Source organism: Poecilia reticulata, linkage group LG13 (genome assembly GCF_000633615.1).
Source record: "Poecilia reticulata strain Guanapo linkage group LG13, Guppy_female_1.0+MT, whole genome shotgun sequence".
NCBI lineage: Eukaryota > Metazoa > Chordata > Actinopteri > Cyprinodontiformes > Poeciliidae > Poecilia > Poecilia reticulata.
The window spans coordinates 7471803-7485278 of record NC_024343.1 but is presented as its reverse complement, the minus strand read 5'-3'; the positions used below and the strand labels follow the sequence as shown (position 1 = coordinate 7485278).

At 41.0% G+C, this 13476-nt stretch overlaps 1 protein-coding gene across 1 annotated transcript in view; it reads right to left on the bottom strand.

The window, feature by feature from the left end:
* bcas3 (BCAS3 microtubule associated cell migration factor) overlaps window positions 1-13476 on the bottom strand; it is a 386180-nt gene that overhangs the window by 290007 nt on the left and 82697 nt on the right. The gene's annotated exons all lie outside the window — the stretch shown is intronic.

Genomic DNA, 13476 nt, shown 5'->3' with positions numbered 1-13476 from the left:
GAAGTCACTTTTGATAATTGAGGCATTTTGTATAACTGAAGGTAATATTAACTTGACAGTACTATAAAATTACATTATGCACCTACAAAATACAAAATATTAAAAATGTAATTATTTTGCCCTCTCTACAAAAATATTTTGTAGAAAATAATATTTTAAAAACAGATCAGTAAGTGCAACAGTGCAGAACCAGAAAGAAGACTTTTTTTTTACCCTGAAACCCCCTCCCAAAAAACAAAGGAAACAAACAGAAGTGGAGAACAAGGCCTTGTGTTTACTATTTTTCTTGTGGTAAATGTAAGGTTGCATACCAAAAAAGACAAAAAAAAACAAATTACATCTAAACAGACACATTAAACTGCAGCTGTATGGACATGTGGATTATATGATAAATATGTTTGTAATCCTGTGACAACAGTAAGAACAAAAAAAAAGTGTATACTACTGGCAGCCCAAGGAAAATTCCAAGTTCAAGTGCTTTCAAAAGAAATAAAGAGCAAACCAGCGGGCGCAGCACAATACGCTCTCTGAATGTTTTCCTTGTTCCATTTGTTGCCTTAATAGATGAGTGACAGCCACGTAACATAAAGCAATGAAAAGCAGGAAGGGGGTACGTGAAGACAAAGAAAACAAGGCCCACATCAAACGCAACAATAAAGGTAAAGCAGCGGAGAGCCTCGTCATTATCTGGAAGGAGCGATCAAGAGGAGGCTGAATGTGAGCGGAAAGGGAGCGCTGAGTGTTTTGGTCCAGTCTTTTAGATCATTAACGTGTAGCTCTGAGTTTCATTAGTCCTGCCAAAGCTCTGCTTTGTGGTTCTCCATTGGTCTGTCTTTTAGACCTCTGCCAGCCAACAATGCTGCATGACCTTCGCAGGGAGAGAGAAGACCATTACACAAACCTGCCCTTCATTCCCCCAGACCCCCTAGCCCCTAGCCCCCCAGACCCCCACCACTCCTCTCCTGGTCGACCAACAGCGGCCTGTACCGGAGCAGCTCCTGAAAGCCCTTCACATTTCAAAAGTGCTACACCCCCAGAGCTTGGGCAGCCACCTTTTGTGTTGAAGGAAGGGGAGCAGATGAGGAAAAAAAATCATCTGCACAGGAAGCAGTCTGAAAAGCCATAATGGTGCTTGAGCTGAGACAGGAGTGGAGCATGAGGATTTGGGGTGGGGGTGTCGATGAATTTCACGTCCAAAACAGACTTTCACTTTTGCCCCGTTGCTTAGTTTGTCGTCAGGCCCCCGCAGACCGGACTGTGGCCTGGATTGTAGAACAGGTGTGGACAGACTGAGACAGCGTGGCGCTGACAGCCGCAGCCAGTATCACTGAAGGCCAAGAGGTCATGACCCTCCAGACAGTGAAGACATGTTGCAGATCACGGTGTCAGAAGATGGTACATGGACATGCATGTATCTGTGCCTCTGCATAAGGGGTAAAACATCAACATTCTGCATGTAATTTATGAAACTTTAATGAAACAATGGGACAGAATTTAGCATGGATTCTGTTGGTACTAGGTAAATTATGCAGCAAAAAATGTACTTATTGGAATGCTTTTTACACATTTACTCAGAGTGAACCATAAATAAAACAGCATGAATGACTTTCTGCTACCAGAAAAAAACTATAAACACATCAACAAAATTCTCTGGTGACCAAGATAAGCCAGTTTTCAGCTTTACTGGCCAGAACACTGACTGAAAACGACTCAAACGGTTTAATTAGAAATTGAACACAATAGAAAAYTTTTCARCAAATTCTAATCCAGTAATAAACTAGGTGCTTCCTGTTTACTAGAAAGTACTCCTGAAACCAGTGAATGGAAACTAAAATCAAAAAATTATTTTCTTTTATCTTGAATTGAACTAATTTTCTTTCCAGACTTAATGAGTGAACAAATATGTGGGGGAACATGTCCAATCAAACTCAATGTTGAAGCAGTTTCCTCAATAAAAACCTGCTTCCTTATCGCCCAGCTACCTGATTCAAAGTCTGAAATGAAAGCCACCTATGTGAGGAGCCGGCCACAGCGAGGCGAGGAAGATCACAGCCACAGCCAAGACAAAGGCAGAGAGTGAGAGACAGATAGCTGAGAAGCCGACAGACGGCTCCAGACAGAGGCTGGGATTTGATTAATGACCAGGGCGTGATGTGCCCGGGCTCTGATACATGACATCTCCATGGAAAGAAGATCCATCAATGCAAATCCAGCTCCGTCAGTCGCACAGAGAAAAACTCTGACCCTGCTAAAAGAAAGTCGCATCAACACCTGACCCTCGCCTTTCTTTCTCAACTAATCCATCCGTCCGTCCAGCTCTCCTCCATCCATCCCTCCCTGTTTCAACAGCATTTGCATTCTCTTCTCGCTTTAAGCCTCTCTCTCTCTCCTTTGCGCCCTTTCCCTCTCCTCAGCCTCACCATGTCACGCTATCTCATATTTCTATCCCCTCTTTTAATACCCAATTTGCATCCAATACAAGCAGGCTGCTTCCACTGARGAGCCGATGTGCGAAAGGACAAGCTGTGAAGCCCTCGCAAACACTGTGTCTTATTTGAATCGTTCTGCCTGAGAGCAGATTTCAGTTCAAGGAAAAAACAGGGTAAGCTGGAGTGGAGAGGACGGGGGGGTGTGAGGAGGCAGCAGGTTGGGCAGGTGACATGTTGACTGATGCTCCGCGATTCAGGACATGCAGAGGATCCTGCAGCTGGGAGGCAGAGGTGAAGCGTGGGAAAGGAATCTAGAGTTCAGCATCCAGGCTGGGGAATACTTTTATAGCTCTGTCTTCCTTCTTTGAAGATGACATTTTGAAGTTGCTGTTTTTATCTCTGTCAGTTTTAAGGCCAAAAGCATACAATGTATCACTTAATGTGAATCCCAGAAAAGCAAACTAAACAAATACTCAAAGAAATGAAACTTTTTGAGTTAAATGATGCAGTGGGTGACATTTGGATCCACAACTAAAACAAGTGTTGTAGACATGATGTGATGTTGAGCAGTTTCACCAAGTGAAAACTGCATTTAAATGGGAAGTAAGTGAGTTTTCCAATGGAGCAGATTGTTTCTACACAGAWGTTTCATGTGTATCAATCAGGCCAATCCTGACAAAGAATGAGGAGACACACGCCCCGCTGATGAAGCAAAGTAAAGTGGTTAGCATGTCCTAACAAAAACACAGGACACAGCAGATTACTGAAAGGCCATGTGTGTCTAAACTATGCACTACACTAAATCATGTGAAAAATGTAAAACATGTCTCCCCAGAAATATTTGAGGATCAGTCAGAATGTTGCACTTGACCTGATAAATCTGAAGGTGAAATTAAAATGTGCAAAAGGCCAAAACCAGCAACTGCAACAGAATAAATACAGCAGTTCTAACTCAAAAGTTCTACATGAACCTTAATTGAAACAAGCAAATAAATAAAAACAAATGTTAAATAAAGCCTACAATTCTTCAGGTGTTAAAATGTGTCAACATGTTTGTGTTGATGCCGGCCGCCCTGCTGTAGCTGTCTGTGTTGCTGCGAGACTTTAAGGTCATTCCTTCATTTAGGCAAATCCATGTGCAGGTGAGCTTTATGGAAATGTTGCTTTTTACATGATTTTTGCATCAGTGTGAGGTACCTTGAAGTGCCAGGTCACTGATTTGACAAATTTGCAAGAAACACACACTTTGATGACTTATTCTAATGTTCCTGAACTTTTTTAAGACTTTCATATATTTCTAACGCCACTGATTGGTTGTTTTTAATTCATGGAAAAAAATATTTAAGGAGGTTGATAACATTTTGTCTTTTTTTAATTTTTGAGTAATTTCAAATTTTATCAATGTGTAAATTAACTCCCGCTTAGAATTTAAGTTGGTTTTCAATTTCAGATTGTTTGAAACCCAAAATGTCCATATAAAAATATCACTAAATACAAAAGCTATTTCCAAAATATTTCTTTATTATACACGAATTTAATAGTTTTGGAGAGAACAGATTTATTACTTTCATATTTGCAGGTGACAGCAGCTCCATCTGCACTTATTCAGAACATTTAACACTTATCTCCTTAAAAGCAGCATGAAATAAAATATTGTTTTTGTTGGGTTTTTTTAACCAAGATTCCACAAAGATCAGTGTCTGCCTTTACTGCTTAGTGTGTGGATTAAAATCTCCTGGGTTCATTTAATAACTGTGTTAAACCTATATTTAAAGTTCATTGAATTATTTTAAGTTAATATTTTTTTTCTTCCAAGGAAGCATTCTAACTTATGCAATACTATATTTTATCAAGTATTTTGTTGTAAGAATTTTAAAGGATTTTTTTGGCCTAAAATATCTTTTGTAATATCATCACCTTACTAAAATAATGGACCAAGTTATTTTGTGCCAAAACTGATTTTTTATTTTTTTTGCCTAAATAATTTTGGCAAAAAAAAAAAAAAAAAAAAAGACTGACGTCATTAGTTTAGGAAGGTGATGATATTAACACGTCTTTATTATATAATTAAGTAAAATGTATTTTTACAAAATTAAGACATTTTCATAGCATATGTTTTGGTATTATGCCTCGGTTCTGTTCACAAAAATAATTTTGTGAATTCCTTTCAAACAGGAATCATTAGGTCCTGTTTGAAATGGGACCTAATGATTTCAAACATTAGGTTTGAAATCAAACCTAATGTTTGATTTCATTACTTTCCTCCCTTTAACATGTTAAAGGTGGGAGGAAAAGAAAGCAGTGGGTGAGGAAGAAGGAAAGGTGCAGTGGTAGTGGGGGTGAGGCTTTCTGAGCAGGAGAAAGCTGTTCTTCCGTCCCAATTCCCCAAAGTACTGTTATTAAAACACTCACTTCCACATGAGGGGGAAAACGAGGGAGACAGAAAAACAGAAGGAGGAGAAGAAAGAGAAATGGATGGCAGGGTAGGCTAAAAAGAGCTGAACACAAAGAGTGTGTGGGGTGTGTGTGTAGAGAGGGTGTGAGGGGGTAAGTACTGAAGGAGCGGGGATCCCCTACTGGACAAAGTAAAAACAAATTAAAAGTGCCTTTATARAACACAGATGCTGCTAAAAAAAAAATTCCCATGATTTAGTCTTTTGTCAGGGAGGAGGAGGGCTGGTGGTAAAGCCATCAGGACGTGCAGGACGTCCTCTTCTCTTCTCCCCCCGTCCTCACCTCGCTCAGGTAATGCTCCACTGGAGGAATCTCTCTTCCCTTTTCCATTTTCACCCCTCTGCTCTCTCTTTGTACAGCAGCCTTCTCTCATCTGCTATTTTCAGTCGCAGTGAAGAGTCGAGGTCAGGCCGGCCTGTGTGAAAATGGCTTACTGCCCACTCTCCTGCTCCCAAACCGCAAGCTAAAGGGTCACTTTTACTAATGGCCCTATTTGGGAAAACCTTCAGAACGTTTTGTATTTTTATCAACATTTCTCATGTCAAAATAGTTGAAAAATACACAGAAATTCCCAGGAAATAACTTTTTTTCCCCCTAATTTTATCTCAAAATGAGAAAGCAGGATCTTGACRTTTCTTGTATAAGATGTGGTATATGGAAAAAAAATAAAATAAAAAATAGCAGGGCTGAGGGAGCGGCAGCACAGAAGCAAGAACATTTCACATCTAGGAACATTTTCCCAACAAACAACTTCTAGGTGTGAAGACATCAGACAGGCAAAGAAAAAAACAGAGCAGGAACACACAAGCATCCCCCTGAAATCAGATCCACAAGTTTACAGCATGTCAGTATTTACAAGACTTCATCAGACAGTGCTGGGTCGCCAACAAGMTGAGCCCCAGAGGGGGGTGGGAGGGACAGATCCGTTGGATCAGATGACACCCACACTCCAGCCATATGTGTGTGTACAAGAGCACACACGTGTGCAAATATGTGCATCTCTGGTCCTATTTGGGTCAAGGAGTTAGTACCTCACAATGAGGAGCGGCGGGTTCCTGCGAACGAGTGGAGGAGACGGTACAGGAGATGGCTGTGATGTGTGTGTGTGTGTGTGTGTGTGTGTATGTGTGTTGGGGTGGGCATGTGTGTGTGTGAGAGTAGGGGCTGTGGGGGGGGTGGAGACAGACAAATTAAAAATAAAAATACACAAATCACACAGAGGCTCACTGTACAGAACATTTCTGAAGAGTTTCGTTTACATTTCCTTAGAASAYAAAAGCCAAARTACACCAATATAATTCAGTTCTCTCTTAGACTTAAATTAAAAGCATATCCTTCCACCTAAAACAATTGTTTTCAGAAATATATATTTATGAATATATAACATCTGTTGCTAAAAACAGTTATACAGTAAAATATGTCACTTTTTCACTTTAACCATCATTAGGAAGACGTTCTTTAGTAAACCTGATTAAAACCAGATCAGAGAGCAGCGACATGAGCAGAATCTGACCTCAGTCAGCCGGCCGCTAAATCCCACTCTGAAAGCCCCCCACCCCTTTAATAGGCCGGTGGTCCGATGGCGAACAGTCAATAAGAAAGGTGGAGGGGAGATAAACCCGACGGTGCTGCTGCCCCGGTCCTGCTGCAGTCAAACACTCACACCGACTTATCACCTTTAACAAGTCCTGCACAGTCATTTACACTTTCCATGAGGAACAAAGTGAAATCTTATTATGCAGGCAGGCAGAAATCTATTCATCTGATCCATCAGGTTTCTTCATCTTAAAATACACCTGAACTTTATTATATTACATCACATCACATTATATTATATTATAATGTTTGGGTGTGACACATGCTCTGWGTTGAGCTGGTAAGAAAAGTGTTCCAAAAATACTTTGGCAAGTTTTACTGGGAATAAAAAATAAAGAAAAAGATTTTTGAGGTTTCAAAAATATCAAAGTATGAGATCATGCATGTAAACTCTGATGCAGATTACAATTTATAATAAAAATGTATCTTAATTTTTGCCAGCGAGAATATGGGTGTATCATATTTCCAAAATGTTTTAATGACTACATGAGTTTTATAAAACCTAACCTGTATAATAATGTTTAATTTTTTTGTTCTATAAATGACATTTGAATTACATTCAGTAGGTCTGAAACAGACTTAGTTCACCGTATAAAACAATGACTTGTATAAAGGAGAATAAAAATGGTGACAGTGCAGCAGCACAGAAAGCATCTAAAGCCTATTGATTGTTTGATGAAGGAAGAACACKGCTTTCCACAGGGCAGGCACCGAGCTGGAAGCCACAAGTGCCTTCTGTGTGTAACAGCAAGCCAGCTTTATTTCTTTATCTCTACCTTACAATTTTGCAAATCAAATAATGATGAGTGCAGCGTAAAGCAGCTGGTGATAAGAGGGTTTAGTGGTTGTGGGGATTGAGTTATTAGGGTTCGCATAAAAACGTCAGAGGTCTCTGGCGGACCACGGCCGCCGGCCAAGATACATATTCCTCGTACTGTGTGTTTTTGGTCGCTTTAAAAGCCTTAAAAGTACWGGGGAAGGCTAATTTTCAGGGTAAACAGCTTGTTCGATTGCTGTGTGGTTTTGCGCTGAGCTTTCCGTTTATTGACTCAAGCCGAGTTGGGCTCTGGCTCCTCTGCCGACCACAGCCTGCACAAGCCTGCAGACCTCCGTCGGCAGCACAGAGCACGAGCCGCTGACACTTCTTACCTCTCTGATAGTGCTCTACTGTACACTGAAATGTAGAAAGCCTCACTCTTAGGAGAGCACAGAATGACCATGGGATAAAAATACTTTTATAATTCAGCTGTGTCCTCCAAATAACGAGCAATCTGTTCGTTAGGATATTTAAGATATAATAGGATTAAAATCTAATGCAGGTTTTATATTTCCTATAAAATGTCTGTATTGCAAGAACATGTTCTAAAGAGAGGGCTGCAGGGGTTAAAAAACATTACAAGGTTTTAAACAAAACATTTAAAAGCATGAAATAAATATCTATGAAAATGATTCTGATTGCCAATCAAAATATAGTTTCAGTTCTAAGTGGGGGTTGGGATGGAAAACTAACACAGAACAATACAGAAAAATGAAGTGTTAAATACTACCATGGTTATCCAAACAGAGTTCTGGTTTTAAGGATAAAAAACAGTTGTGAGCTCCGAGTTGAAGGAAGCAGCCACCTGTGAAACGTCCAGGCGCTGCAGAAATGARCCCACTCATCCTCTGTTGTCACATTTGCATTCAGGCTAATCCCTTCCAGCAACAAGTCCAGTGTCACCAGTCGTGCACTGTGTGACGAGCAGCCGGGCTGCTCCACTCGCCTGCAACCCTGACCATACAGCRCCACACGGAGGCTTACTGCGGTACTAAAACTGAGCTCTGTCACAAAGAAGAATTCACTGAACTTAAGCCAAATATAATCAACTGTTAGAATGACTTTGTTTAAGTGTAGTATATGTAGTTCAGTCCCAGTTCATTGTGTTGATCACCATGTTCATTTGTAGAATCTCTAGAAAACAGAAAGACAAAACTATCTCAGAATTATGAAAGATATTTAATTGCTCCTAATCAGGTTAACATTTCAGGCTCAGAGATGCTGCTGGAAGTAAAACAGACATCTTTCCTCTGAGTCTGGTGACTGAGCGAAGGCAGACCTGCTCACCTGAACCGCAATCTGCTCTGATTGAAACATGAACAGTGTAACTTGCTCTGGTAAAGTCATCTACCACCTCTGTGTGTTTCAGGAGGAATTCTGAACGTTTTAGGTTGGATTTTTGCAACACACAGTCCCAGAGCAGGGTCAACAGGAGGCCGTGCACATACGTGTCACACACCAGCAGTTATGAGGTAATGTTTCCTTGACTTCTGCTTCTGAAAAGCGTTGGTGTTTTTCACCATAGGACGATGACTGATGAAGGCTGGATGGGGGTGGGGGCGACAGGGAGAGACAGGGCGAGATAAAACACAAGTCCACAGCTAAATAAGCAAGCCGTCCGCCTCTAATAGCAGAAAGGAAGTGTCCCTTTATCAACAAATGAATTAACAGTTTCCCGTCACACCTTGTTTTCAGCCTCCCCCTCTCTGGTTCTCCGTCTGAACCAGCGCCAGGCCCCAGATGGCCCAGTGATCGGACCACCACCACTTCAACTTGCTGAGGAAACAAATCTGCTGCACTGACTTACAGCCCAGTGTTGACGTCTTGCACTCCTGATGCTGCATGCGCAGACAAAGCCAGCAACCAGGGATGAAAAGTAAAGATGATGGTTAGAAAACCCTTTGACCAGAATGAAAATATTTCTCCTTAAGTAAGGAGATAAACTCAGAGTTAGAACTTATTGATAAGTTGCTTTGGGAGTAGGAAGCTTATYAACAGGAGTATCACTATATGAAAACATTTAATAAAAAAGACTTTAATTCAAAATATTTTATTTTTAAAAATATGTTGTTTCTCCTACAAATAAACTGATTTAAATTAATACATTTATACCCTATATTTATATATGATTTGCTACATAGACTTAGAAAACATTAGTGCAGTATTTTTTCTTGGAACAGTCCAACATGAGTAAAGGAAGCTGACGCCGTTAATCAGTCAGATTGTCTGCTCTGGTGGAAATGCTGCTTCCATTTGGTCTATATAAGCTTTGAAAACAGCTTTACCTTAATAAGAGTGACAGGTTTAGCTTCCAGACTATAATGAAAATATTTCAAAACAGCTGAACTGTGAGGAAACCCTAAATTATTTATCTGGTCTAAACACCTGGCAGGTTTAAGTTTACGTACGTACGTCCATTTTCTGCCGCCTATCCAGCCACTTCTTCCAGCTCCTCCGGAGGAATCCCAAGGCGTTCCCAGGCCAGCCAAGAGACATAGTCCCTCCAGCATGTCCTGGGTCTTCCCCGAGGCCTCCTCCCGGTGGGACGTGCCCGGAACACCTCACCAGGGAGGCGTCCAGGAGGCATCCTGACCAGATGCCCGAGCCTCAACTGGCTCCTCTCTACGTGGAGGAGCAGCGGCTCTACTCTGAGTCCCTCCCGGATGACCGAGCTTCTCACCCTATCTCTAAGGGAGAGCCCAGYCACCCTGCGGAGGAAACCCATTTCGGCCGCTTGCCGGAATTTAATTTTTTCGTATTTTAATACGGTTTTATTTTTAATTAAACCGTGTTAAAATACCAGCCAAAACATGCAAAATGCTTAAGAAGGATGTAAATTATTATAGCTCCTTTTTCATGTTGTTTAGTGTTTAGTATGTATTAAGGTGTTCTTTTAATAAACATACACCATWTAAATAGCTTACTAYTTGTTTCTTTAAYGAAAATTGGACAGGAAGTAGGKAGGAGACAGAAGGGTAAGACATCCAACAAATGGCCCCCAGGCCGAGAATCGAACCACGGGCGACCACGTGGAGGACTACAGCCTCTACACCTGAGCCACTCAGCAACCCTGTTCACCAGCTTTTGAGAGGAACCTGTCTGCTTCTCTGTCAGGAACCAACCTCTGGGTAGAACAAAGACAGTTTTCAGTTGAAATATGAATCATTTTGATCTAAACTGTATTTAGGACTTACTGTATTATACAACACGGTAGCTAAATATGAAGTTCATCTGAATATGAAAGCAACAACAGCGGCTCCTGCTGCAACCTCAATAACCTCTGTCCGACCTGCACTCACTAATCTAGGCTCATATATGCTGGCTCCCAAACAAACCAAGCTTTACAGCGTGGGACGCTCGCATGATGGGTCATCACCTCAAAAAACAATACATCCATCACACAAAAGGAAGGCTTTGGGGGGAAAAAAACCACGGGGCCGAGAAACTGGATCCAGGGACACAAATAGCCCTTCCAGATTTTAACAGTGACAAGAAGACAGCCAATTGCAGCCTCTATTTTTAGGTTTGCCGCTTGCTCGGACTGGCAGCTTTGAGGAGGATGTGTACTTTTCTACAGTTCCTTCCCAAAAATCAACGCCGGCCTTGTTGGCGACAATCACAGCGCAGCTGTTGTGGCTAGGTGGCCCGGCCCCAGCCTGCCTCACCCCCCCTGCTCTCTGCCAGGCTGGAGGAAAACCACCTCAGCTGCCCAGAATTTCACACCYGGCTCACAAAAACAGAAGGAAGGCGGACACAACAGCAAAAGCAAGTGACTCTTTGTTTACATCTGGTGAAAACTGGACGAATTATGGTGTTTTTATTAATACCACTGGCATTCGTGATGGCATGTCATGAAACAGTGGCAATAAATTAACTACAGATTACAGGAAACGCACAACTGATGAAACTCTGTGACTCCAATCTCACTTGTGAGCTGAGAGTGATTACTGAATTCTGCAGATTTGAGCCTTGGTCAGATCTTAGAGTTTTTGTTAAAGTATTTCAGGCTAAAAAACATTGCTGAGTCTCTGGTATAATACTGATAAAAGAATCACAACATGACAACTGCAGCTTAAAAACTGCTGTGCGAAAAGATAATTGATCTTCAAAAATTTACAACATCTACAAACAAGAAACTAAAATGTAAACAATAAAATATTCCAGCTATGAAAACATTGACTTTACCGTGAAAGATGTTTCTGATCCACTCCTTTTGAACACCTCGCCGTATAAATGATGCTGTAGACAGTTTATCTTCTTCAAACGTGTGCGCACACACACTCAGTTTAGTGTCACTGTGAAGACTAATTGTTGACAGGTGGCCTTAATGCCTTCCTTTGAAACAAAAGTGTGATTTACGAGCAGGCTCCCCAAGACCCTGGCTTTCAGGGCTGCTACTACAAACTTATCTTTCCTTCCCTGTGTCTGTACCCCAACCCCCACCTATGTACCCCATCTCTTGCTTTCCCTCAGTTACACCTCATTATTTTGCTTGTTCACTTTCACCTGGTTCCCCGCTCCACTTTGATGTTCCCGTGCCACTCAGTCTCATCGCAGCGAAACCAAGTCTCCAAAGAGGTCCTTTAATGTTTGATGGTCTATTCCTCAGTTTGGAGGAATGTGAGTAGTTTGGTATGGAGGTTAAAGAGAGGTCTGAGTCATCACAAGAAAGACAAGAAGGAAAAGAGGAAGCTAGGACATAGTCTGTCAGTGGAAGYGTAGGGATGTGAATGTTTGATATATAAAGCGATACGCATATGAAAAAACATCAACCTGCATCCGTTGTTCCAGACTTTGGTCCCAGTCAGAACAGAGAAAACAGACTGTAGGGGCAGCTTAATGCTAGGAGGTAAAAGTGAGAAGCTCTTCAAACAAAATATATTACAATGATTTTAAATGAACTAAAACATAATATATATATAGACTGAAGACAATCATTCCACATTTGTGTAGTCAAATTCAAACTGGCAGGAAACCATGAAGTAAACCACATTTAAAATTCCAGCTTGTAGACCAGTAATTATACTCTTCACAAAAACTTGCAAGATAACCCTTAATGTTGTAATAAAATGCAAAATAAACAAAAACAAACAGGATGTTTCATGTTTAAATATGTTCATGGCTAAAGTGAGACTAGACCATGGAGAAGAGAAACCTGTGAATCCCCCTCAMACTCCTGAATGGTCTTCACAGACCTCTGAGTCTGGAAACTGTGGTTATCCCAGTTGCATTGTGTAACCTATTGTAACATAATCTTCCCATCTACTTAACTTCCATTAATGTGCTCAGATACATCACTCCATCAGCATCCACGTTTTTAGTAATGACCAATTGTGGCTTCAGTTCCCCGTAGAGTATCTGAGAAATCAAACTTTAGGTATTGATTGGCTGTAAGGAATAATCATTAAAATAACAGACCAAACCAAACCAACAGATATACATTGATTCAAAATGTGTCCCTCTGTGTATAATGACGCTACACGAAAGTTTCTTTTTTATATTGATTTACTGAAATAAACATATGTATATATATTTTATGATATTGAAATGTACTGTGATAGAACTGCATGGTTTTGCACTGTAGCATGTTGCTCTAAATACCTTAAGATATTTAATAAAATATGTATGACAACAATATGTCTAAGGTTAATGTCAGTCTGGGGGAACTTCCCCTGCCAGCCTCACTGTTCCCCAGAGCCACCAGTTTCACCTACAACTGAAACAGTTGAAGAGGTTAAAAGATGATTTCCACTGTAAGCTAAAACCAGCTTCATAAAATCAATTAACAAAAGAAGATATAAAATACATCCTGTTATGTAAACTTATTCACTTGTCAGTTAGCAGTCATTCAGTTCTTTTAAGTGTTTACCAAGTTCCCAGCATGACCTCGGCCACAGCAAAGCTATCAAAGCTCAGGGTTATTCCTGGAAGCCAATCACTGATGAGAACTGTGATATTTTACACTGAGTAACACCTCTGGGTCAAGCAGTGCAGTTGGCACAAGGTATATGTGCATCAGTGTGTATCTGCTGTGACTTGGTACACAGAGACAGTGTGAGCAGCCTGCAATGGTGTTTGACAAACAAGGGAGACAAGGTCCCAAAAGGCAGGGCGGAGTCCCAGGAAAAGAGCTACTGTCATGATCAGTAACTGGAAACACACCCACACACACACACGCGC